The sequence below is a fragment of the Sinohyriopsis cumingii genome, chromosome 1 (genome assembly GCF_028554795.1).
Source record: "Sinohyriopsis cumingii isolate HCF-2022 chromosome 1, ASM2855479v2, whole genome shotgun sequence".
Taxonomy (NCBI): Eukaryota; Metazoa; Mollusca; class Bivalvia; order Unionida; family Unionidae; genus Sinohyriopsis; species Sinohyriopsis cumingii.
This window is the reverse complement of record NC_142961.1, coordinates 119,676,790-119,703,933: the sequence shown is the minus strand read 5'-3', so window position 1 is coordinate 119,703,933 and position 27,144 is coordinate 119,676,790.

Sequence of the window (27,144 nt, the reverse complement as noted above, 5' to 3'; positions counted from 1 at the left end):
TCGAAAGCCAAATTGTCTTTTTATCAAACGCAGAAATAAAAAGTGAAGCACCACCCCCACAGACATGTTCTTCTTTATCAGTTAGAATACCCTAATAACCTAATATCGTGCAATATGAACATGATAATTCAAAGTGGTTATGCAAGGTCGATTTCAATGACCGGTACGTGACACGCATAATCCATGAACCATATATGTTTTACAGTGACATCTGATCGTTATTGACTGCTGTTTGGAATAAATGTGGTTCATGAGAGGTTCCTTTGTGCGCTTCATCGTAGGAGCTCAGATCAAACAGATTACAATAATTTCAAAGAACGATTTAAAAAGGAAAGCTCTTACTGCTAGACCCACAGATATATATATATATATATATATATATATATATATATATATATATATATATATATAGAGAGAGAGAGAGTGAGAGAGAGAGAGAGAGAGGGAGAGAGAGAGAGAGAAAGATAGATAGATAGATAAACGCGAGTATCTGTTTGTCTTAACATATTTTGAAGAAAATAATGGTGGTCCCAAAACTGCCGTTAATCTCCTAAATGATTGGATTGTTAAGCGTGTACTTTAAAAACAAAATAGTGTTTTGTTTTAATGCATCAGATAAATTTATCAAACTTGCTCGAAATATGCGATATGTGGTTTTGGAGGCATATATGTTATATGCTCTTATAGAGTCAAAATCGTTACGTACTGACACATACGTCAACTGATGATCCTAGAGGTGGTACGCAAAATTCCAGGTCTAGCTCATTAGCATTCAAATTCCAATTCCAATCACACGAACACGCACAGGAATAAATAAAACAGATATCAAACTAAATAAAACATACAGGAATAAATAAAATAGATTCAGAAATAAATGTAACAAAATTAAACAAACTAGGATTGAAGCGATCACTGTTTCCGATCCTGGTAGAATATACAATTAAAAATCAAGTCCTTGGCGGACTACTTGATTAGAGATGTAGTTCTCGTCTATAGGACGATGCCGACAGTGCTTCAGCTGAAACAAAATCGAACTACACTATTGGATGCCAGTGCTGCTCAGTATGTAATAATCGGACATTGATAAGACCGATAATTGCACTCGATCATCTTGTTCCACCATCAGTTACCAATACAACAATAGTTGCTAATACAATAACAGCACAACAACTGATACACATTGCACGTAAGAGTAATGTAGGAATACCTAGAGGTACAAGAACAGTTGACATACTTGCGATATTATGTGCGCTTGAGGAGTTAATAGCCGACATGGTGATGAACCAGAAATGTATTGCATATGCTATTGCTACAGAAGTTGTTGAATATTGGCAAGAATGAGCACAGCAAAATCATTTACATGATTTTAAATTTCAACACGATTGTTGTATATTAGGAGTTCGAGAGCCAAATATCCCATATAAACATAAAAACCAGGCAAAGACGCTTGACTATTAGCAAATATGATTCCTTGAATCACGTCGATTTTACACTTTTACACTCTGGAGTTAAATCACATATTATCCTTATTACGCATTTGGTTATCTCACTATGTCATGACAATGATGGGTTGTAAACCAGTACGCAAGTTCAACATATCGGTCAGGAGTTGATACATATATACTTTTGTGCATCAAAACAGAAATAATGAGGAGGAGCAGAATACAGAATAAATTATGACATTTATCGTAACTAAGACGACCGAACAACTCCTTTTTATATTCTTATCCCCACCAATCATGAACTAGAAGAACTTATAAATTTGTTCTTGAAAGGTCGCAGACACATTATAGACTACTAATAAAATGTAATAGCCAGATTGCAGCGAATAGTCTATCTCAATACATTTAACTGATACTTATCTCGCATCAGAGTGAGAAGGTTTGGGCGTGATAATCGCAGATAAGACAAAAATGCAAAAAATTAATGGAGTTTTGGTTCTAAAATAAGTCACAGGAAACAGTGAGAAACACCAAGCTTTGTAAAATTAAACAAACATTTCCTTTCCCTAAAATGCAAAGTGAGAAATATAAAAGGAAATTGCGGTATTGCGAATTGAAATCCCAAATAATCCTAGAATTACTAACACGCGTCATAAATATTAAAGTTGTGAATAGACTTTAGCGGTATTCCAAAATGAAATATAACGCTAGTAATGTTGGCATCTTGTACCCACGTAGGAGTGATGTACCAATAGTATTTTTGGGATTACAATAATACAACCGAATGATATATCCTTATTTGAACTTTTACTAAAGAATGAAGTCCCTTTTTGAAATAATAATATATTACTGAACTTTCAATTTCAAGAGAAGTAGAGCTTGAATTAAATACTTTGAATAAAAGTTTTCACCAAAATTGAAATTATTGACACATCAATAATTCGGTTTCGAGATCGTATAACTATAATAAATACTATTACCAATGGAAAAGATTGTATAGTCCTCTGCATGAGCTCAGTCACAAATATAATTAGGTTCCCAATGTTTACAAGATAAAATCTTAATTACATTCAGAAAGTCTATTAATACAATCTTAATAAAGAACACGATGAACACCATGTCCTTGATTCACGCAAATTTAATAATCCTAATAGCGAACCCATAGTCTTGTCATACCTTAATTTCGTTTTTCGCTTCGTACAGTGTAGACTAGTTCTAGCAGCCTCACAATCCTTTGGCGACTTGCCTTTATAATTAGAAACACAACTGAGGAGATTACTTTCTGTATCTAAAAGAAGTTTATCTGACAACATATTCAATGCTCCACGGTCCGTAATTCCAGAAACTAGTCGAAAGGGACCAAATCCTGAGTCCCTAACAGCAAACAACAGTAAGTGAACAACTTCACCCCACTCTGTTCTATCGCAAAATAATAAGACCGAATCTTAGTTTTCAAAGTTAGATGAAATCTTTCTAAAGTTCAGTGCTTTTTAGGGTGAGAGGCATATGTCAAACTGCTGGATGCCCAATTCATGCATAACTTGCTTGAAAAGTCCAGACATAAGGTTTAACGTGTACAGATTTAAGAAGGCCAAATCGTGGACAATACAAATTTATCAGAGTTTATAGTATTGTTCTAGATGTAATATTCATCAAAGGAATTGCTACTCGAAATCTTATAAATGCACAGACTAAGGTCAACAAATATTGGTTTATTGATATGTTCATCGGTAAATGACAGAAACACTCTACATTTATTCGGCTAAATGTTTCGTCAAATGCAGGAACAGGCTGTAAATCAGCCGTTTGATCTAATGGTTTGTTTTTCAACCATTTAACAATTATGACAAGATCTTGAACTTTTATAACATCACTTTTATTTTTGTACATACGAGATTCAAGATAGTGTGATAAGTTGTATTGATCCCTATCTGACTATCCAAAGCAGCGTCCTATCTACATAATGTTTGAGCCACATTGTGGCAGCTAACTCTCACCCGTAACCAATAGCTACCTCACTGGATGTTTTGGTCTCATAAGGATTCTCATAATACTCTGAGTATCTTCCGTGTCCCTTCAAATATTAACAGGGATTGGGTTGGTAGAATCAACGAAGAGTGATATAGACATCAGTCGTTGATAATTCTCTATAATCAAATGCATTATTTTCAACATATGCCCGTGACGTTCACCTCTTAGAACTAAATACAGTTTGAGTAAATCTGTGTTGATTCTTTGTTATTTCTCAATTGATAGCAATAAGAAATAACGTGTCCTTTCTTCTTGCAATAGATACACAGATGATCAGACAAGGATTTTTGATCAAAGTTTTTAGAAACTTGATTTCTAAAATATGTGACATGTTGAGATGTGGAAGAGATCGTGGTAAACTCAATTGATATATATTTACCAGGCGAGTGCTTAGTGGAAGTCTTTCTGACAAAATGATATTACCTCGTGAATCCCTCCTATTTCGAAATTCGTAGTAGATGAGCCCACTGAATGGTGCTCGACAATGGTTGTCGTTCCGAAGCCATACGGTACGGTAAGAATTTGCGTTGATCTACCTAAACTGAATGAATAGGTTAAAAGAGAGAACCATCCAATACCATCAGTTGAATATTCCCTTGCAAAACTATCAGGTGCAAAGTTTTTCACCAAACTTGATGCAAACTCAGGTTTTTGGCATGTAAACCTGTCAGAAGATTCACGCCGCCTTACAACTTTCATTACTCCTTTTGGTAGGCTTTATTTGAATCACCTTCCTTTCGGAATCAGTTCCGCGCCTGAATATTTTTTAGAAAAGGATGTCAGAAACGCAGGAGCGACATGACCGTACGCTCTGTCACATGGACGATGTTCTTGTTTTTGGGGAAAGGCAAAATCAGCATGACGAAAGACTAGAAATGGTTATGAAATCAATTCAAAAGGCCGGCGTCACTTTAAGCGTTGAAAAGTATGAATTTTCGACACGATCCATTAGGTTTCTTGGGCAAATTGTTGCCAAAAAATGGTTGCCGACCTGATCCGGATAAAGTAAAAGCTATAACTGATATGGAAACACCGAAAGGCCTAATAGGAAAAATTTAATTTAAAAAATTTAATTCCCATGCCTACTACATTATCAGAGACTATAATACTGACTGTATCAAACCCTGATACATGGACTGACTCAGATGAAAACAAAGCAGTGCCATCCAGTGAAAGCGGATATTTCACGCCTTCGGCAAGATTCTCAAAACCACCTGAGGGACTAAACTTGTAAACGTGAAGCTTGTTTAGAAATGTAGTCTACAGATCATGTTTCGTTTAAATGTAAACTTCTATGGAAGGGAGATGTAGTGTAAACCTTAATTTAATAAGCTTTGAAATATCACATGACAGTAAAAGTAATCCGATATTCCAAACCAACAGCTGGTTTATGTTATACAGACTCTAGGCTTTATGTTCCATGGTAAATATACTCCCCTTCCAAGCTGTATTGATGTCTTGTATTTAATAAATAGCATAGAACGCCTTCTGCAGTTATGGCAGCGCTATTATTAAGTCAACATTATATCAGATTGTTTGCACATAAACACATTCTAAATTGGAATTAATTCGGAATTCCGCTAGAATGCATTCGGAGTACCTATATAGTGTTGTACTTCCGCTATAGCTGTTCTGACTATTTGAGATTAATTCAGAATAGAGTAAGTTCTTTTTAAAGTTTAAATTTGCATTTAAGATAAGTAAGTTATCTCTTGAATTTGTTCTTGATTGCTCTTTGTGTTATTTAGTTTAAGCCCATAAAGTAGTAACAAAATGTACATTGCATGGATTGCTTTATATGGCTTCGTAAGGTCTATGCGACCAGTTTCTAATTTAACGTTGATACAAATATGACACCGATAAGAGAAGACGCAAGATACTTCGTTACTGCTAAGGTATGGGGTGGTAGTTAAGTCAGTGCAAAATTAAAATAATGTATTTTCTGGCTGATTCATCAACCATATTTTCTAACATGTCCTCCATTGTTGGAGTTAGGATCCGTTGTTTGATAAAAAAAACAACATTTGCATTGTGGGCATTAAGGTTTATGTGTTGTTTGTTTCGGTACGAGAATAAAGATATTCGTGTGATGTATGGTAGGCATTTGCTTTTGAAGAATTAATTTTCGCTTCTAATGGATTTCTAAACGAGTAATGAAGTATTATTCTTTTTTCGAATCGGTTGGGTGATGATTGGACCATTGGATTTGGAAAAGGAAACTAAGATTTAGTGTTGGGTGAACTGCGTAGAATATTACGACAATTTTGTTCATTTTCAAAGAATCACAAATATTTTATTTCAAGCAAAATATTATTTATTATATACATTTGCTTTTAGGATCATTTGGTACTGATAGGAACCGGAAGCATTATGAAATTATAAAACGACTGCATTTACCAGTGCAACTTCCAAGAGATCCGTTCCATAATCCAGACTCAAGGCAACGCAGAAGCGTGTCTCCAGATGATTGGTATCCCTTAGCACATGTCATCAAAACTGTCGAATTGAATGCCTTTCTCATCCCCTCAATACCATTTTCATATCTTAGATTGCCATTAGTTGGTGTCACAAGATCCACGCACTGTATTGCTGAAATTGTGTTACGGAAGTATTCAATAAAATGAACTCTATGCCACGAATATTATATTCCTATGTGTTCTACATGATACATGGTGGAGACATTGACACTGGTGCACATAATGTTCAAAATATACACGAAGAAATACTGAAGTAAATATTGATATGAAACAATGTGAAGACATTCCGAATGGAAAGAAAAATTACCATTTCGCACCAATTCTGATGTTTTCAATAATTTACAGGTATTAATTGCAATTATTATAATCAGGGTCGTATCCTAGTCGTATTTAATTTTAAGCATTGGTTCTGATTATCTTGCTAGGTTTCATATCATACTTCGTCTTAAAGGTTCTGATAGTTATTTTATTCTTGCGCAGGAAAGATGTGTCAAAGCGCTTCTTTGAAGTCTTTTTCTGATTTATAAATGAATGAATGTCTATCAAATTAATATTGGCCTCATTTGCACATTTGTAGCATTCCCCTAATGATTCCTATAATTGCACCTTAGGGTATGTGGCACAGTTATGGAGTGTCGTTCGTACTAGTTACGAGAATTACACTACAGGGAAAGGAAAGCAATCAAAATCGTTCAAAATATATACATCTGTCCATACAAAATTGGCAAGTCCATGATTGCGGACTGCTGCAAATTTGCAAAGAAATTAAATGACACTTCAAACTTTTCTTCATTTGATATTACCTTGGTCTAGTGGCGTTTAATGTCAAAAATTTATTCTAAATTTATTTGCTAAATTGACTAATTAGTTATGATCAACGCTATTTATATATATCCATCAAGTTTCTATTAGACAGTTTTATATGTGTCTGATTTTAGTTTGGCATGAAGAGCATCCATAAAAGGTGTAATGACCATTGCTACCTGCATTACATATTTCTCCAGTGTAACCATCATAGCAATGGCAAGTAAAACTTCCCAAAGTGTTGCTACATCTTCCGCGTCCGCTACAGATATTTGAACGACCCTTGCACTCATCCACGTCTGGAAAATGAAAGATAAGTTTCGATTGTGATAATAATAATTTGTAAATAATCTATGCGGTTTTGCCTTCTATAATTAATACAAATGTACATACCTTGCAAATGTCGTATAAGATTAGCAATGCACTTTCATCGTAAACATTATTTTGAACTTCACATTTAGAGATATAATTGTTTTGTTTCGCTTGAGACAGAAGGATAATTTAATAGACCCTCTTCCTCTTCCTACATTATAAAAGACAGGGATTTAGCAATTACATAAGATTTAACACATCAAAGAATAGATACAAATATGAATAACACAAGGAGATCAACTAAATGGTAAAAGTAGGAAATGTTACACAAAAAAATGCAAACTAACAATGAAATGTTTCTTAAATACATTTCTTCTAGTATGACATGTTTGTCTCGACATGTGTTGATTCCAAACGTCATCGAGACCACTTTAGATATTCGCGTCGGTTTTTGAGTATGGTTGATGTAGCTTCCTATTTCAAAGATATCACTTCTAACCCAAAGTAGTCATGGAATGTTATTTATGTGAAAATATTTAGCTCTAAATAAATTCACTAATATTGTATAAGTCAAATAAGTGGGGATACCTTAAATGTTCCCACATGAAGCCTTTTTAATTGATTAAAGTTCAAGAAGAAATATTGTCTTCCATATCAAATGGTTTATATCGATTTAATTAATTGCAATTCAGATGTCTATATCTTTATATATTTATAGGTCTGTAATTCAACAGAGACGTATTTTCTATAACCAGAAACTACTTCAAACTAACTCAAAAAGGTTTGCAGAAAGAGAAAATAATACCTGTTTCACAATTTGTTCCAGTGAAACCTCTATAGCAATCGCATCTGAAACTTCCTTGAGTATTATAGCATTTTCCGCTGTTGTTACAAAAACTGTTTCCATGTCGGCATTCATCTACGTCTGGAAGAACAAATATAAATACAGCTTCATTTTCTGTCTTCAAGCTATGTTTCCTGTCTTATATCTTGAGACTGCTGTATACTTGTAAAGTATAGTTGGTAATTAATGTTATCCGTACAAATTAATATATTTTTGCATTTGGTGAATAAAGCTGCAAAGTTGCTTATTTGTACTTCGACCCATACGTTCCAGACTTAATCCACCTCAGGATCGTCTCATGAGTAGGTATTGCTTGACATCTTGTCCCAAATTACCATACATTTCTATCTTTTTGGCAATATTAACATATATTTTAGTACGAAGATATCATCATGAAGTGTTGGTCATGCGAAGTTTGAGTTTATAATGACCACACATAAACACATTCCAAATTGGAATTAATTCAGAATTCCCCTTCAATTCATTCGGAGTACTCTATAGTGTTGCACCTGCACAATTGTGATGTTTGTAATAATCTACAGGTTTTAATTGCAATCATTATGATTAGGGTCGTATCCTAGTCCTGTTTCATTTTAAGTATTGGTTCCAAAGGTCCAGCTGATATATTCATATCGCTTTTGTCAGGTATTCTAACGATAGACGTGTGTATCTGAAAATGCATAATTTACATGGTGTTATTATTACCTTCGTTAACGTCTGTATTATTAACTATCCATTTGTTCAGCTATACGTTATATAATAATTCTAGTCTTCAAATCGTACCCAACGTCGAAGATTATAAAATGTCCATTAATAGATTATACATCTTTTAATGTCAACAAAATGAATTCCTATTATTGTAAACTTACATCAAAGATTTGACATTTTGTTGAAACAATTTTTATTAAAAAAATATCGTCCCCTTGCTTTGACCCTAAAATAAGGAACAACTATAAGAAAAACCAAACAATTTAATAAAACGTAACAAATATTTTAATTTTCTAGGTGATAAAACGGAGAATTTAGGAGGAACTTACACTATTTATGATTAAATCCAAAGTAATCCTGAAACTTACATCACACGTCCTAAAGAATGAACTTTCCGAATACATCCGGTTCAAGAAAATGCTGATGTAATAAGCATTTCAACTTAATAATGTTTGCTTCCGTTATTATTGTTAGCATGTTTATGATATGTAATTTCACGGAGTTTTCTTTTGTAATCGTATACGGTTTTATTTATTATCTAAAAATGATCCCAAAATATTGTGTAGGTCAAACAGTTATATCAGCACTTTGTAATTCCAATACATAATTTAAATCGTGATTCATCTCAAATTACATACAGCATTACATATTTTCCTTATATGTCTTTGCCATTTCTTTACTAACTGGGGTGCTGAATTGCGTTGCACAAGGGTAAGTTCACTACTTTTTAACTATAGATATATTATTTCCAATTAACAATAATTCCAATTTGTTTATAAATGAAACGGAGTTTCTGCAATACGATTGGCTGTAAACAATCACCTCATATTGATTTGAAAATTTTACCCATCGATAAATTCTGAGACTATTTTCGTTTTTTATACTTTTTGAAATATTCCTAAACAATGAAGACCCATAATTGTAATACTACTGACTCATCTTTTAAATGTTGTATTCTAAAAATAATTACACATATTATACCGTTTTTTATATTTTTTCAAATATTCTTTGATTGAAATGCATATTTTACAATTTGGCGTTCGTTTACTATATAGTCACGCAAAATGGCCGATTACGGTTATTTTGCAATTTTCAGCGGAATTTTTGAACAATTAGATGACAAGGAGTTAAAAGAAATAATAGGAGCGATTGAAACAGATGAAGATGGATTTGACAATAATGCGATAGATGTTACAAACGCTGAAAATGAAACAGAACAACCAAAGATTAAAAATTCAATCACACAGCACCCGATGAGCTCACTTAGCCTAGCCATACACAACAACAACAATAACAGCGTGGGAACTGGGCCGGTTATGTTTGAGGCCGCTGAGGGATATAAACCAAGATTCGAGAAATTATCTGAAAAGAACTTAAAATCTATTGAAATAAATCAATACTCAGAGGCTACTAAACGTAACATAAAATGGGGCATTGGCGTTTTCAATGGTATTGTTTTATTTTTTATTTTAAATTTGTTCGCTTATTTACGAAACGTGTGCGGCTGTTGTTTCTATGACAAATACTACAACATACACAAAACTAAAAACAAATCTTTATCAGACCATTATTCAAAGACATCATAAGGTTTATAAATAGTAAAACTAACATCTCCACCAATTTGACTTAACACCGTTACAAAATGTATATAATAATCCATAAATGTGATTGTTTCGCTAATTTAAATTACTTTGGATCTGTAGTCATTAATTCCTTCCAGCACTCCAGCACTCAACTATGCAACTAAACAAAACATGGTTGGTTGTGCGAGCAACTCTACATTTAACAACTGCACATTCAATTGCATATAGATAACTGAAAGGGTCTTGTCAAGTGTTAGCGCTGATGAAAAAGATATAACATCTTATTCCTGTTTAGGAGATACTGAATTTAAAAATGAACGATAGTTTTATATGAAAAGAAATGTGCTTACATCACGGGTAACCATTGGCTTAGATGTGAAGCATGAAGTTGTAGAATAAACGTAAATGTGACAGTAGTTAAATTTCATTTGACATTATATCTCTGAACGGGTCTTCACAAGCATTAACGCTGTTGAGAATGATATAAAATGTTAATCATTTATACAATTTATTTAATTGTTTTCTTTATGTTAGTAAGCGATAGCATCATCGTTTTCGTATTTCCATGTTGTTCATTGATAAAATGCAATGTTATTTCAGGTTTGATTGGAAATTTAATCTAGCACACTTGTTCGTTTCGTATTAGCTTTTATTATATAAGGTCATGGTCATCTGACGTAGCAGACGATACGAAAATTGAACAAGACTGTTGTAAATAAACTAAATGTGTTGAAACCATCGTAGACATCGCCCATGATGCAAAATATAAAGTTTCTGAATAAACGTAACTGTGACAGTAGTCAATATGTTCGTGTGATTCTGTACGGGTTATGTATTATGGAGCGATGTGAAGCGGCGAATGAAAAGAAAGTACGCGCAACATAAATTGGAATGCATTGTTGATGGAATAAGTGGATTGGAGGAAAGAAAGGAATTGGAATTATAAGTATTAAATTATCATGGATGGGTATTTATCGATGTGTACATTTGATCTAAACACTCACAAAGTTAACATTTGTGAGTGATGAGATAAATTTACAAATCGATAAACACCCAACCATGATCATTTGATCAAATAATAGCTGAGTGCATGATGAATATAGTTGTCAGTTGTCATTGAGATGACAATTATTAACTTTGAAATATGGGTATTACATTTGCAGACGTAGACAAAAGAACATTATAATTTGGTATAGATATTTAATCTGTATTATGTCTTGGATTTTGTTCATGTCTTTGGTTATGTTATGATTTTGACTACTTGACTAGTGTCGTTTCTGGATGCATTATATTATATAGCTAATATACGTGTATGATTGTAGATTATATATTAAGATTACTACTTGGAGGTAAACGTGTTTACTTGGATCCGAGTCAAGGACATGGCTAATATCCAGGGGAAATACCTGCTCTCCCTAATCTTTTACACGTTCTTTGCTACATGTTTAGTAAGATACCTGATCTTTTTTAAAACGTAAAATATTCTGCAAACGAAATGATAGGGAAAATGACTGTCCACCAGTTGCTGTTTTTATATTTTATTTTGTATAGAAAGGTAATCATTGACAAAGTTACACATGCCGTGTTTTAAGGGTTTAAGTTACATGGGAAATATACTCTCGGGGCAGTATTTACTCCCCTTCCAAGCTGTATTGATGTCTTGTATTTAATAAATAGTATAGAATGCCTTCTGCAGTTATTCTTCAATAGCAAATAACATTACATGGTGGCAGCAGTAAAAGCACAGGATTAAAATTATCAGAGTTGCAAGTGGCTTCATTTCAATTTACAAATCCGGACAAATTTTACTTTTCGAGACCTGAAACTTGGGAAAAGTGGTTTCAGCGTTTTGAACGCTTTCGTCAAGCGTCTGGACCTGGTTAAAAAGAGGAAGAAATTCAGGTGAATACCTTGATTTATTCCATGGGAAGTGAGGCTGATTAAATTTGGTCTTCGTTCAACCTGACAGAGGAAGATCAAAATAAGTGGAAGCCCGTGACAGATAGGTTCGTGTGCTATCTCATTCCAAAAAGGAATGTAATTTTTGAAGGGCAACATTGAATCAAAGAAAACAGGAAGAGGAAAAATAGTGGACAGTTTTGCTACAGCTATCTACGTATTAGCGGATAGATGTAATTTCGGGCCGCTATATGATCAAAATGATCAGAGATCGACTTGTAGTTGGACTGCGAGATTCAAAACTGTGAGAAAAATTGCAGTTAGATGTGAATCTAACTCTAGAGTGTACCGTCAGTCAAGCTCGACAATATGAAGATGTGAAAAAGCAACGAACAACTATACGAGCAAGTGGAGAACTAATGACTGAAATGGATTCAGCAAAATCGTCTTCACTGAAATATGGGAAACAACAACATAGAATCTTAAATGTTTAAAAAAATGATGACAGCAGAAGAGGATGCATGAGATGTGGAAAGAAAGTTAATCATTCTCGAGACCAATGTCCAGAAAAAGAAGCAGAATACCACAAGTGTAAGAAAAGAGGACACTACGCAAAACGCTGTCTGTCAATAGTGCAGCTGATGTGACTGTAATTCCTGAGAGGGATTTACAAAACATCAGAGACCAAAAACTAGCAAAGTCTGATCGAAAACTGTATGGGCCTGGAAACTCTGAACTTAAAGTGCTGGGTAAATTTACATGTGGACCGGAATCAAACAATGCGTTTAGCGTACAAGACATATTTGTTGAAAAGCGACTGAATCAGGCACTCTTGGGCACGCCTGCGATTCAGGCTCTCAATATTATTGAACAGGTAAATATATCTTGAGTAAATGTCTCAGATAAAAACTCACAAAATGCAAGTAAAATTCATGATAAATCTATAAATTTAGATAGGGATTATCACGAGAAATATCTAAATTTGCCTAAAATTCTAGGGAAAACAAAATGGGTATATAACATAACTCTGGAACAAAAATGCCAAACCTTATGCCTTACCTACCCCAAGAAAGGTTCATATCCCTTTATTGAATAAAGTTCAAGAGGAGTTGGATAGAATGGAAAAAATGCGTGTTATTTCAAAGGTAGATGAGTCCACTGAGTGGTGCGCGGCAATGGTTGTCTTTCGAAACCAAACGGTAGAATTTGCGTGGATCTAACAAAACTGAATGAATCGGTTAAAAGATAGAACCACCCACTACCATCAGTTGAATATTCCCTTGCAAAACTATCAGGTGCAAAGTATTTAACCAAACTTGATGCAAACTAAGGCTTTTGGCAGATAAACCTGTCAGAAAATTCACGTCGCTTTACAACTTTCATTACTCCTTTTGGTAGGTTTTATTTGAATCACCTTCCTTTCGGAATCAGTTCCGCGCCTGAATTTGTTTCAGAAAAGGATGTCAGAAACTCTGGAGCATCATGACGGAACACTCTGTCACACGGACGATGTTCTTGTTTTTGCGGAAAATCAAAAACAGCATGACGAAAGACTAGAAATTGTCATGAAATCAATTCAAAAGGCCGGCATCACTTTGAACGCTGAAACGTGAATTTTCGAGACGATCCATTAGGTTTATTGGACACGTTGTTGACGAAAATGGTTGCTTAATAGGAGAAATTTAATTCCTATGCCTACTACATTATCGGAACCTATACAAGTGACTATGAAACACTGATACATTGAATGACTCAGATGAAAGCGAAGCAGTGCGGGCTAGTCCAAACGGATATTTCACGTGATCGGGAAGATTGTGAAAACCACCTGAGAGACTAAACTTGTAAAATTGAAGCTGATGTAGCTTGTTTAGAAATGTGGTTAACAGATCATGTTTCGTTTTAATGTAAACTTCCAAGGAGGAGAGATGTAGTGTAAGCCTTAATTTAATTAGCTTTGAAATATCACTTGACAGCAAAAGTAATCACATATTCCACACCAACAGCTGGTTTATGGGTTTATGTTATACATTCACGAGGCTTTAAGTTCTGTGGGAAATATACCCTCAGGGCAGTCTTTACTCCCCTTACGAGCTGTATTTGACGTCTTGTATTTTATAAATAGTATAGAACGCCTTCTGCAGTTATTCTTCAATAACAAATACAATTACAGTATCATCAGTCTTACTGGTATCAGTTTAGTTTTCCCGGTTTTAATTTGAGAGGATTTATTTATTTGAACTATTTACTGTAATTACAATGTGCTCTTTGATTGTATGTCTAAAGCAATGTTTTATATTTTATGAACGTATTCAATGCCGTTTTGGATTATGCCATCTAAATATGCTAGCACTATTATTAAGTCAACATTATATCAGATTGTTTGCACATAAACACATTCTAAATTGGAATTAATTCGGAATTCCGCTAGAATACATTCGGAGTACCTATATAGCGTTGTACTTCCGCTATAGCTATTATGACTATTTGAGATTAATTCAGAATAGAGTAAGTTCGTTTTAAAGTTTAAATTTGCATTTAATATAAGTAAGTTATTTCTTGAAAGGTCTATGCGACCAGTTTCTAATTTAACGATGCTACAAAATTGCATCTGATAAGAGAAGACGCAAGATACTTCGTTACTGCTAAGGTACGGGGTGGGGGTTAAGTCAGTGCAAAATTAAAATAATGTATTTTCCGGCTGATTTATCAACCTTGTTTTCTAACATGATCTGCATTGTGGGAGTTAGGATCCTTTGTTTGATAAAAGAAAACTAATATAGTTGCATTGTGCGCATTAAGGTTTATGTGTTCCTTGATATGGGTACGACAATAAATGTGTTGGTGACATATATGCTAGGCATTTGCTTTTGAAGAATTAATTTTCGCTTCTAATAGATTTCTAAACCAGTACTTAAGAATTATTCCTTTTTCGGATCGGTTGGGTGACGATTGGACCAAAAGGAAACTAAAATTTAGTGTTGGGTGAACTGCGTAGAATACTACGACAATTCTTTTCATTTTCAACGAATCACAAATATTTTATTTCAAACAAAATATTATTTATTCTATACATTTGCTTTTTGGATCATTTTGATACTGATAGGAACCCGAAGCATTATGAAATTATAAAACGACTGCATTTACCAGTGCAACGTCCAAGAGATCCGTTCCATGATCCAGACTCAAGGCAACGCAGAAATGTGTCTCCAAATGATTGGTATCCCTTAGAACATGTCATCAGAACTGTCGAATTGAATGTCTTTCTCTTCCCCTCAATCCCATTTTCATATCTGAGATTGCCATGAGTTGGTGCCATTAGATCCATGCACTGTATTGCTTAAATTATTTTATGCATATATTCATTAAAATGAAATACATATCACGAATATTATATTCCTATGTGTTCTATATGATACATACTGCAGGCATTAACAATGGTGCACATAATGTTCAACAAATACACGAAGAAATACTGAAATAAATATTAATATGAAACAACGTGAAGACATTCCGAATGAAAAAGAAAACTACCATTTCCCAGCAATTGTGATATTTTCAATAATCTAAAAGTATTAATTGCAATTATTATGATTAGGGTCGTATCCTAGTCCTATTGAATTTTAAGTATTGGTTCTAAAGGTTCAGTTGATATGTTGATATCGTTTTTGTCGGGCAGTCTAACGACATACGTATGGTCTGAAAATTCATAATTCCATGGCGTTAGCATTACCTTCTTTAACGTCTGTAATATGAACAATTCGTTTGTTTAGCTTTCACGTTATATAATAATTCTAGTCTTCAAGTGGTGGGTATTCATGTTTTCTGTTCAAACGGAGAGGCTATTAAGTACGATTAAAATAATATTCCAATCATATCCGACTTCGAAGATTATAAAATGTCCATTAATAGATTATATAACCGTTAATGCCCTCAAAATGAAGTCCGACTAGTGTAAAATTACATCAAAGTTTTAACGACATTTCGTTTAAAAAATATTTATTAAAGAAAATATCGTCCCGTTGTTATGGTGGTAAACATTTTTGCTTGGATCCGAATCAAGGAAATGGGTAATATCCCTGAGCGATACCTGCTCTTCCTATGTTTTACACGTTCTTTTCTAAATGTTTAGTAAAGGACCTGACCTTGTTTAGAACGTAAAATATTATGCAAATGAATTTTATTGGAACATTGCCCTCCCCCTCTTGCTGACATTATATTTAATTTTGTATATAAAGGTAGTCATAAACAAAGTTACTCATTCCATATTGTCCCATCATTACTAGTGTGATTATTTTTAGTTGTCCCAGTTTTAATTTGAGAGGATTTTGTATTTAAATTTTTAAATGTAATTACAATGTGCTACTTAATTTTAGGACTAAATCAATATTTTAGATTTATTTTTAACGTTTTAAATGACGTTTTGGATTATGCTATTAACATATGCGAGCACTATTTTTACGTCAATACTATGTCATATTATTCGGACATAAATGCATTCCAAATTAGAATTAATTCAGAATTCCGCTTAAATTCATTCGGGGTACTCTTATTTAAATTTATATTGGCCTCATTTACACATTAGTAGCATAGCATTCCCTTAACGATTCATATAATTGTTCTTTAGAATACGTTGCACAGCAATGAAGTCTCTTTCATCCTATTTACAAAAATTACACTTCAGGGAAAGGAAAACAATTAAAATCGTTCAAAAGGTGTACATCTATTCACAAAATCATTTTCAAGTCCATGATTGCAGACTGCTGCACATTTGCAAAGAAATTAAATGGCATTTCAAACTTTTCTGCATTTGAGATTACCTTGATTTGGTGGTGTTTAATGTCATAAATCAATTCCAAATTTATTTGCTAAATAGACTTAATAGTTATCAACGCTATTTATATGTATCCATCATCTTTCTATTAATCATATTTATAAATATCTGATTTTAGTTTGGCAGGAAAAGCATCCATTAAGAAAGTATAATAACCATTGTTATTTGTGTCAAATAATACATAATCGATCATGTGTCTTCTCTGATATTTTTTACATTTATGCGGTTTTACCTTAGATAAATATTACAAATTTACGTACCTTGCCAGACTAGGAATGTACTTTCATAAACATTATTTTGAACTTCTCATTAAGCGATATAATTGTTTTGTTTCGCTTGAGATAGAAGGATAATTTAATAGACCCTCTTCCTCTTCCTACATTATCAAATACATGGATTTAGCCGTACATAATATTAAACAAGTCAAAGGAAAGATAAAAAATAGGAATAACACAAGGAGATAAACTAAATAGTAAAACTAGGAAATATTACACAAAATAATGCAAACTAACAATGAAATGTTTCATAAATATATTATGTCTAGTATGACATATTTGTCTCAGTATTTTACATTTCCAGAAGTCGAGACCACTTTAGATACAATCGTAGGTTTCTGAGCACGATTGATTTAGCTTCCTACTTCAAAGATATCACTTCTAACCCAATATAGTCATGGAATGTTATTTATATGAAAATATTTAGCTCTAAATGAATTCACTAATAACGTATAAGTCAAATAAGAGGGGATACCTTAAATGTTGTCACATAAAGCCTTTTCAATTGATTAAAGATCAAAAAGAAATATTGTCTTCCGTATCAACTGGTTTATATCGATTTAATTAATTGCAATTCAGATGTCTATATGTTTATATATTTATACGTCTGTAATTCAACAGAGACGTATTTTCTTCAACCAGAAACTACTTCAAACTAACTCATAAAGGTTTGCATAAAGACAAAATAACACCTGTTTCACAATGTTTTCCAGTGAAACCTCCATAGCAATCGCAGCTGAAACTTCCTTGAGTATTTATGCATTTTCCGTTGTTGTTACAAAAACTGTCTCCGTGTTTGCATTCATCCACGTCTGGAAAAATATATATGAATAGAGCTTCATTTTCTGTCTTCAAACTATAGTTTCCGTCTTATTCCATGAGAGTACTATATACTAGTAAAGTATAATTGGTAACAAATGTTATCCGTATAAATAAATATGTTTTGTTTATGGTAAATAAAGCTGCAAAGTTGTTTATTTGTACTTCAACCCATTTCTTTCTCGTCTTAATCCACGTCAGGAACGTTATATAAAATGCTTGACATTTTGTCCCACACAAACATAAATTTCTATCTTTCTGGCTATATTGATATATGTTTTAGAACAATATATCATCATGAAGTGCTGGTTATGCTAGTTTTAAATTTCTAATGACCACATATATATCACTGTCAATAATTACTACGTATCTTTGACGACTTCCTTTGCACTAATATTTAGCATAAGCTGACAAATGTTATAAACCTTCAGTAATTAGAAACTAAATTGTTTAGCGTTGATATTCAGATGGACGTTTGACTGTGTCTTATTTTAACCACTGATAACCCATGTCCCATCTTTTTTAAGACAGTGATATCACAATATATGGGCAATGTAGTTGTGCACAGACGTTGCTAAGTGACATGACAGCTCAATTTAGTATAATCGGTGTACATGAGAGGCAATGATTGAAGACATTATGCTAAAGGACTTTTACATTTCGTACCATTATATCATAATATAATGCAAGTTTGTAACTTAATATCACAAGGCATGTTGATCGTCCTTAATATGGATTGTAAGTACCTTTGTTTAACAACTGAGTCATCATTAAAATGTTAGCTCTAATTAGCTTCTTGGAGTATATATTGAGTAGATAACATGGATTGAGCTGCGGCCTTTGTTTGACCAATGAAACAAGTGGTTTCTTAAATAAAATGTTATGGAAATTGGTCATATATTTTCTTATTTCTTGTATCCATTTCAGTTATATGTAAAACAAAAGTGTCGAAAAACAACATCGAAAGTTGACGTAATCGGCCTATTTATGATGATAATGTGAGGTTTGTCACAGGAGGAAGAGGGATATAATATGTTGAGGGAAAACACCAAAAGCGATAGTGTTTTAATTCAAAGATACCAATGGGTTAATCAATGGATCTAGACTGAACTCCAGAACCCATCCAATATCTTAGTATTTTTGAGAAGAATTTTTGTATGATATTGAGCTATAACTTTGCTTATCTCTTCAGTTATGTGTTATGCGAACATCTCAATGTTCGCAAATGGTTCGGTAAAATGCAGTATTTGGCTAATTGGGGCGAAAGTGTAAGGCTAGTCTTTGTGCATCAAATAAAAACATCAATTGTAATATTTAAATTTGGCTGACATTAACGTTTATATTTTTGTCATACAAATTAGAAATATATAAATCATAAGTCCCTATTTTAGATCTTATCATAAACTGAATAACATATATTTTGTGATTTTGCAGCTGACATAGTCATATTTTTTGTTGTTGATGTTTATATAAATTGAATCACACATATTTTGTGCTTTTGTTGGTTGTCATCCGTCCTTCTGGCTAGCTCTGCTATAATATTGTGTTCTTTTGTTTGGTAACTACGATTATGTATTGACATTAGCCGCCCGTTTATCTCCAACGTTGTTGCACCAGTTGTATTGTCGTCAACTAACATTTAAATGCCTTAGTGATTTTTTATTTTTCTAGATGTTTAAGTCTTGTTGTTGATATTGGAGATTCACATGCAGCGTATTGTAACACCTAGAAGATATTTCAGTTTTATCCATGTCCGTCTCTAAGGCAGTTATCACACTGCTTACCTACAGCCATGTTTTGGGTATTTATCACATTAAAAGTTTGCAAAACGTATACTGCTCTGGGAGGCAGTAATTAATATCTCAATAAATACATTTTGAACAACTGCAATCTTCACGATCACTGATGTGATTCTACAGTTCTGTCATGATTATTTTATGTTTTTGATTCTAGAATATTGTCTTGTCAACTTACTCTCCTCTTGGTTTGTACCTATCAATGTATTATCCTTCAAAACATGTACGTTTCATTTGGACATGTCCATTTCGAAATAATTATTTTACCAACTGGATCAAAATGTTCAATAGCATCTGCTATATGTGTAATTCGTTGGTTGTTTAGGTCTCAGTTATTGTATTTTGTTTCATATAATGCAACATCTCAAATGTCTAACCAAAGTTTATATTTATATCATAAACTGTCATAGAAAAGTATGCTCACATCAAACTTTGAAACGCATTTTGCATGCTATGTTTATCACATATGTTTATCACTAACGCATAATTTTGCGGGAACCCTTTAAAAACTTAAAACCGAACATGGCGGCTTTCACTATACTAAATGTGACACTGAAAAATAATTTGCCTGACCTTACTACTGTGGAAACTTATCGCCTTGATTTCTCCACTTATAATGCCTATATTCAACGCATGCACGTTTCCACTTTGGACATGTTGGTATGTGGTATTTACGGCATATGATACAACATTATAGTGAAAGCATTTAAAAGAGAACGACTCTTTCAAATATGTCCCGTTACGTTGCAGTAATTATTGGTGTCATCTGTTTGTCTAATAAAGTACTTAACTTTAAAGCTTGAACCTTTCACAAAATGTTTCGGAATAAATAATTGCTTCTAGATATGGTTAGTTATTGAATTCTACCAACTAGGATTTGTAATGCGTTATATAGTCTGCCTTATATTTACAATGAATGACAATAACTTGAAAATGTGGTTTTAAACACCCAACAATAATAAATTTGACTATTTTAGCATCAGTCATTCCATCTCTCATTGATCGCAGACATTTCAGAGCCATACAATCAGCCATGAATTTATATGATGTGTGTGTGTGTGACTTAGATTTTTAACGTAGCTTTAACAATTATCCAGTCATATCGCTACGATGTCTGCAGTGTGGCAGTTTATAGTGATGTCTAGCACTGGGGCATCATGCCGCAGACATGTAGCATGATGTCCCACCCAGGAATGTTATCCTGACAAAAGGCCGACTAGTCCTAACAGTAACCTCTTAATGCTGAGTGCCAAGCGAGGCAGCTGTTAGTACCATTTTTGAACGTCTTGGTATGACTCGCCCAGGGATCGAACCCACGACCTCCCGTTCCTGAGGCGAAAGCTTTAACCACTAGGCCACCTGAGCGGTTTAATGAATATGGTATATAGTTCATTATTGTTATTATTGTAATATAACATTGCGTTTCTCATAGTACGAAATGTCTTAATAACCGATGACAAGAGCTACGCGCTGAAATAAATGTTATACTTTGCCATCCCTGTTGTCAAACAGATTTATAAAATACGAGCATTTGTATGGTTTCCCAGCTGTGATTATGGCTCTTTTCATTTATGTTACAAGAAAGGAAACAGTTAACGTTTCAAAAATTAACACATATATATTTTAAATTAGCCTTTTTACTTCTGCTATTATAATACAACATGCTTATGTGGAAATCTTTCCTTACGTTTTTATTTATGTATACATTATATCAATCTTCTTTGCATTTGCCAATAATACAACTTTCAATGTTGATTACCCACTAGATTTTAACTGAAAGATTTTGCTACAAACTCTACCAAACTTGTATCAAATATAATAAACGCTTGTCGTACCAGAAAGAGTCTTGTTATTCTTCTGATTTCTAAACGAGCAGCTGCTGTAACCATTCCATCTGAAGCTGTTGCCAAATTAAACTATACTCTGTTAATAATGTAGATTCTTTTGATGCCGTCTTCGAACATATTTCTACTATTTGTTGTCTACTATCACAGAATTGGTCGTTGTGTTGAGCGTTTGCGACCTAAGCTAATGATGTTGTTCTATGGGTGGTAATAATGCTTACATTGGTAATACATTTGGCATATCTCCCAATCTGAATCTAAAGAAGAGCAAAACACTGATAATATAGACTACAAGATATTGGTACAACGGAAAGGTCATAGTGAAATCCCGTGTGTAAACTCCGAAATCGACAAATGAAGAAACACGGTAAGATGATGGAGAATATCGCATTAAGATATTTTAAATCAATATGTACAGAGGTCCAATGAATTGAGGCTGTTTTTGTAATTCAACGACTAGCTACTGGTAATAACCAGCTCGTGGTCTTCAATTTTATTTCATATTTAAGGTATACATATAGCCACAGTAATTTATGTTAGTAATCAGAATAGATATAAACCACTGTTACTCTTCTTTGAAGCTGTCGTGGTTTATGAAGGAATGGCTGTTCAAATTTGATTTTTTACTATATTCAAGATCTGTTAGTACTTTCTATATGATCGTCACACTTTTAGGTAATGCAATTTTACACGATTCTGATTTCTTGTAAACGAATGATTTAATACTCCAAGTAAAGGAAAACATACACACTTGAGAATCTTAATGGAGGGAATGTATCCATCAAATAATCTGGAGTTCTTATTTCATCAATTTGTATAGACTGTGTTCTAATGCATTATATAAGAAAACAATTAGATATATGTTTTCTACGTCTAAGAGAAACCAGTCGCCAAGCCTGTTTGAAAACGCTAATGGGATGTATGAAGGCAGACATAATTAACATCATCATCACTCAACAGACAAAAACACTCACAAAGGATAACTGACTAAACACAATAACGACAATGCAGATCAGAAACAGTATGCATAATAAGTTAGAAAACTGTACGAAAAATGAAACGTTTCCTATAACGATCATTCAGTAGTTACATTTAGTTGTCTAAGTGACCTAAGCAAGAGAAACCTTTCGATATTGCTTCAAAGTTCAGTGAAAATGGGTCATATTTACCACTAACATACAAGTAATGTCTAAACTGAGCAAATTTATACCACTTTAAAGGTGTCACATATTTAGTCAATAATTATCTCATGGCATACCTGTGTCTAGGCGTTTTACCTTTGTTTCTTAATCACAACGACAAGATGTAACGATGGGATAAATATCTCAAGAATTAGTGGATGTATCCTCTATTAATCTCTCTCTCACTCTCTCTTGCATTCTTTCGAAGTATCAGTGCTTATCAGACGCCACAGTAGAGATTGCTCATCACCGTTTAACATTGAAAATATTGATCTTGATCATTAAAAAAGCAAATGACCCAAACAGTACTAATTAAGTATAAAGAGGTCTTGCTGATTGGCGAAAATGGACACAATGTTTCTTTAATGCGTGTAATTTAATAAAAAAGCTAAAACCAATTTCGTTTTCAAAGATACATCCATTGCACTTTTGAAAGAAGACGTATAAAGACACATCCATTGCACTTGTGAAAGAGGACGTATGCAATCTGAATTAGGGTTTGACTTCTTTAATTCATATTCTAGATCACACAAGTGTTTGAAACGATATTTTAAAGTTAGATTTGTTGTTGCGGTTCTGTGGCATTTTGTTTTAAAATTCCAGCTATGTTCAATATTTATTATCAACTTTCTTTCTCTATAGTATTATACTTTTCTAATCAACATCCAAGAAAGTTGCAAGTTGATATCTGCACTGTATATAGCAAAGTTTGTTTTGGTAATGCTGGAAAATACTTGACATTTTTAGACTGAACCCTCTGGCAATAACTAATAAACCTAAATTTACTATGACCATTATTACGCCCGCTTATTATTAAACGGGGTTGTGGATATGCATAATTTCATAAATGGTTATTTAAGATGGAATATTTTTCCGATATTAACTTCTTACAAGGAGGTGTATCTCGCATGTTTTCAAAATATGTATTAACCTAAAATGCCAGTTTTTATTTACTGTAATTACACAGACAATGGTTTCGAAAGCCAAATTGTCTTTTTATCAAACGCAGAAATAAAAAGTGAAGCACCACCCCCACAGACATGTTCTTCTTTATCAGTTAGAATACCCTAATAACCTAATATCGTGCAATATGAACATGATAATTCAAAGTGGTTATGCAAGGTCGATTTCAATGACCGGTACGTGACACGCATAATCCATGAACCATATATGTTTTACAGTGACATCTGATCGTTATTGACTGCTGTTTGGAATAAATGTGGTTCATGAGAGGTTCCTTTGTGCGCTTCATCGTAGGAGCTCAGATCAAACAGATTACAATAATTTCAAAGAACGATTTAAAAAGGAAAGCTCTTACTGCTAGACCCACAGATATATATATATATATATATATATATATATATATAGAGAGAGAGAGAGAGAGAGAGTGAGAGAGAGAGAGAGAGAGGGAGAGAGAGAGAGAGAAAGATAGATAGATAGATAAACGCGAGTATCTGTTTGTCTTAACATATTTTGAAGAAAATAATGGTGGTCCCAAAACTGCCGTTAATCTCCTAAATGATTGGATTGTTAAGCGTGTACTTTAAAAACAAAATAGTGTTTTGTTTTAATGCATCAGATAAATTTATCAAACTTGCTCGAAATATGCGATATGTGGTTTTGGAGGCATATATGTTATATGCTCTTATAGAGTCAAAATCGTTACGTACTGACACATACGTCAACTGATGATCCTAGAGGTGGTACGCAAAATTCCAGGTCTAGCTCATTAGCATTCAAATTCCAATTCCAATCACACGAACACGCACAGGAATAAATAAAACAGATATCAAACTAAATAAAACATACAGGAATAAATAAAATAGATTCAGAAATAAATGTAACAAAATTAAACAAACTAGGATTGAAGCGATCACTGTTTCCGATCCTGGTAGAATATACAATTAAAAATCAAGTCCTTGGCGGACTACTTGATTAGAGATGTAGTTCTCGTCTATAGGACGATGCCGACAGTGCTTCAGCTGAAACAAAATCGAACTACACTATTGGATGCCAGTGCTGCTCAGTATGTAATAATCGGACATTGATAAGACCGATAATTGCACTCGATCATCTTGTTCCACCATCAGTTACCAATACAACAATAGTTGCTAATACAATAACAGCACAACAACTGATACACATTGCACGTAAGAGTAATGTAGGAATACCTAGAGGTACAAGAACAGTTGACATACTTGCGATATTATGTGCGCTTGAGGAGTTAATAGCCGACATGGTGATGAACCAGAAATGTATTGCATATGCTATTGCTACAGAAGTTGTTGAATATTGGCAAGAATGAGCACAGCAAAATCATTTACATGATTTTAAATTTCAACACGATTGTTGTATATTAGGAGTTCGAGAGCCAAATATCCCATATAAACATAAAAACCAGGCAAAGACGCTTGACTATTAGCAAATATGATTCCTTGAATCACGTCGATTTTACACTTTTACACTCTGGAGTTAAATCACATATTATCCTTATTACGCATTTGGTTATCTCACTATGTCATGACAATGATGGGTTGTAAACCAGTACGCAAGTTCAACATATCGGTCAGGAGTTGATACATATATACTTTTGTGCATCAAAACAGAAATAATGAGGAGGAGCAGAATACAGAATAAATTATGACATTTATCGTAACTAAGACGACCGAACAACTCCTTTTTATATTCTTATCCCCACCAATCATGAACTAGAAGAACTTATAAATTTGTTCTTGAAAGGTCGCAGACACATTATAGACTACTAATAAAATGTAATAGCCAGATTGCAGCGAATAGTCTATCTCAATACATTTAACTGATACTTATCTCGCATCAGAGTGAGAAGGTTTGGGCGTGATAATCGCAGATAAGACAAAAATGCAAAAAATTAATGGAGTTTTGGTTCTAAAATAAGTCACAGGAAACAGTGAGAAACACCAAGCTTTGTAAAATTAAACAAACATTTCCTTTCCCTAAAATGCAAAGTGAGAAATATAAAAGGAAATTGCGGTATTGCGAATTGAAATCCCAAATAATCCTAGAATTACTAACACGCGTCATAAATATTAAAGTTGTGAATAGACTTTAGCGGTATTCCAAAATGAAATATAACGCTAGTAATGTTGGCATCTTGTACCCACGTAGGAGTGATGTACCAATAGTATTTTTGGGATTACAATAATACAACCGAATGATATATCCTTATTTGAACTTTTACTAAAGAATGAAGTCCCTTTTTGAAATAATAATATATTACTGAACTTTCAATTTCAAGAGAAGTAGAGCTTGAATTAAATACTTTGAATAAAAGTTTTCACCAAAATTGAAATTATTGACACATCAATAATTCGGTTTCGAGATCGTATAACTATAATAAATACTATTACCAATGGAAAAGATTGTATAGTCCTCTGCATGAGCTCAGTCACAAATATAATTAGGTTCCCAATGTTTACAAGATAAAATCTTAATTACATTCAGAAAGTCTATTAATACAATCTTAATAAAGAACACGATGAACACCATGTCCTTGATTCACGCAAATTTAATAATCCTAATAGCGAACCCATAGTCTTGTCATACCTTAATTTCGTTTTTCGCTTCGTACAGTGTAGACTAGTTCTAGCAGCCTCACAATCCTTTGGCGACTTGCCTTTATAATTAGAAACACAACTGAGGAGATTACTTTCTGTATCTAAAAGAAGTTTATCTGACAACATATTCAATGCTCCACGGTCCGTAATTCCAGAAACTAGTCGAAAGGGACCAAATCCTGAGTCCCTAACAGCAAACAACAGTAAGTGAACAACTTCACCCCACTCTGTTCTATCGCAAAATAATAAGACCGAATCTTAGTTTTCAAAGTTAGATGAAATCTTTCTAAAGTTCAGTGCTTTTTAGGGTGAGAGGCATATGTCAAACTGCTGGATGCCCAATTCATGCATAACTTGCTTGAAAAGTCCAGACATAAGGTTTAACGTGTACAGATTTAAGAAGGCCAAATCGTGGACAATACAAATTTATCAGAGTTTATAGTATTGTTCTAGATGTAATATTCATCAAAGGAATTGCTACTCGAAATCTTATAAATGCACAGACTAAGGTCAACAAATATTGGTTTATTGATATGTTCATCGGTAAATGACAGAAACACTCTACATTTATTCGGCTAAATGTTTCGTCAAATGCAGGAACAGGCTGTAAATCAGCCGTTTGATCTAATGGTTTGTTTTTCAACCATTTAACAATTATGACAAGATCTTGAACTTTTATAACATCACTTTTATTTTTGTACATAC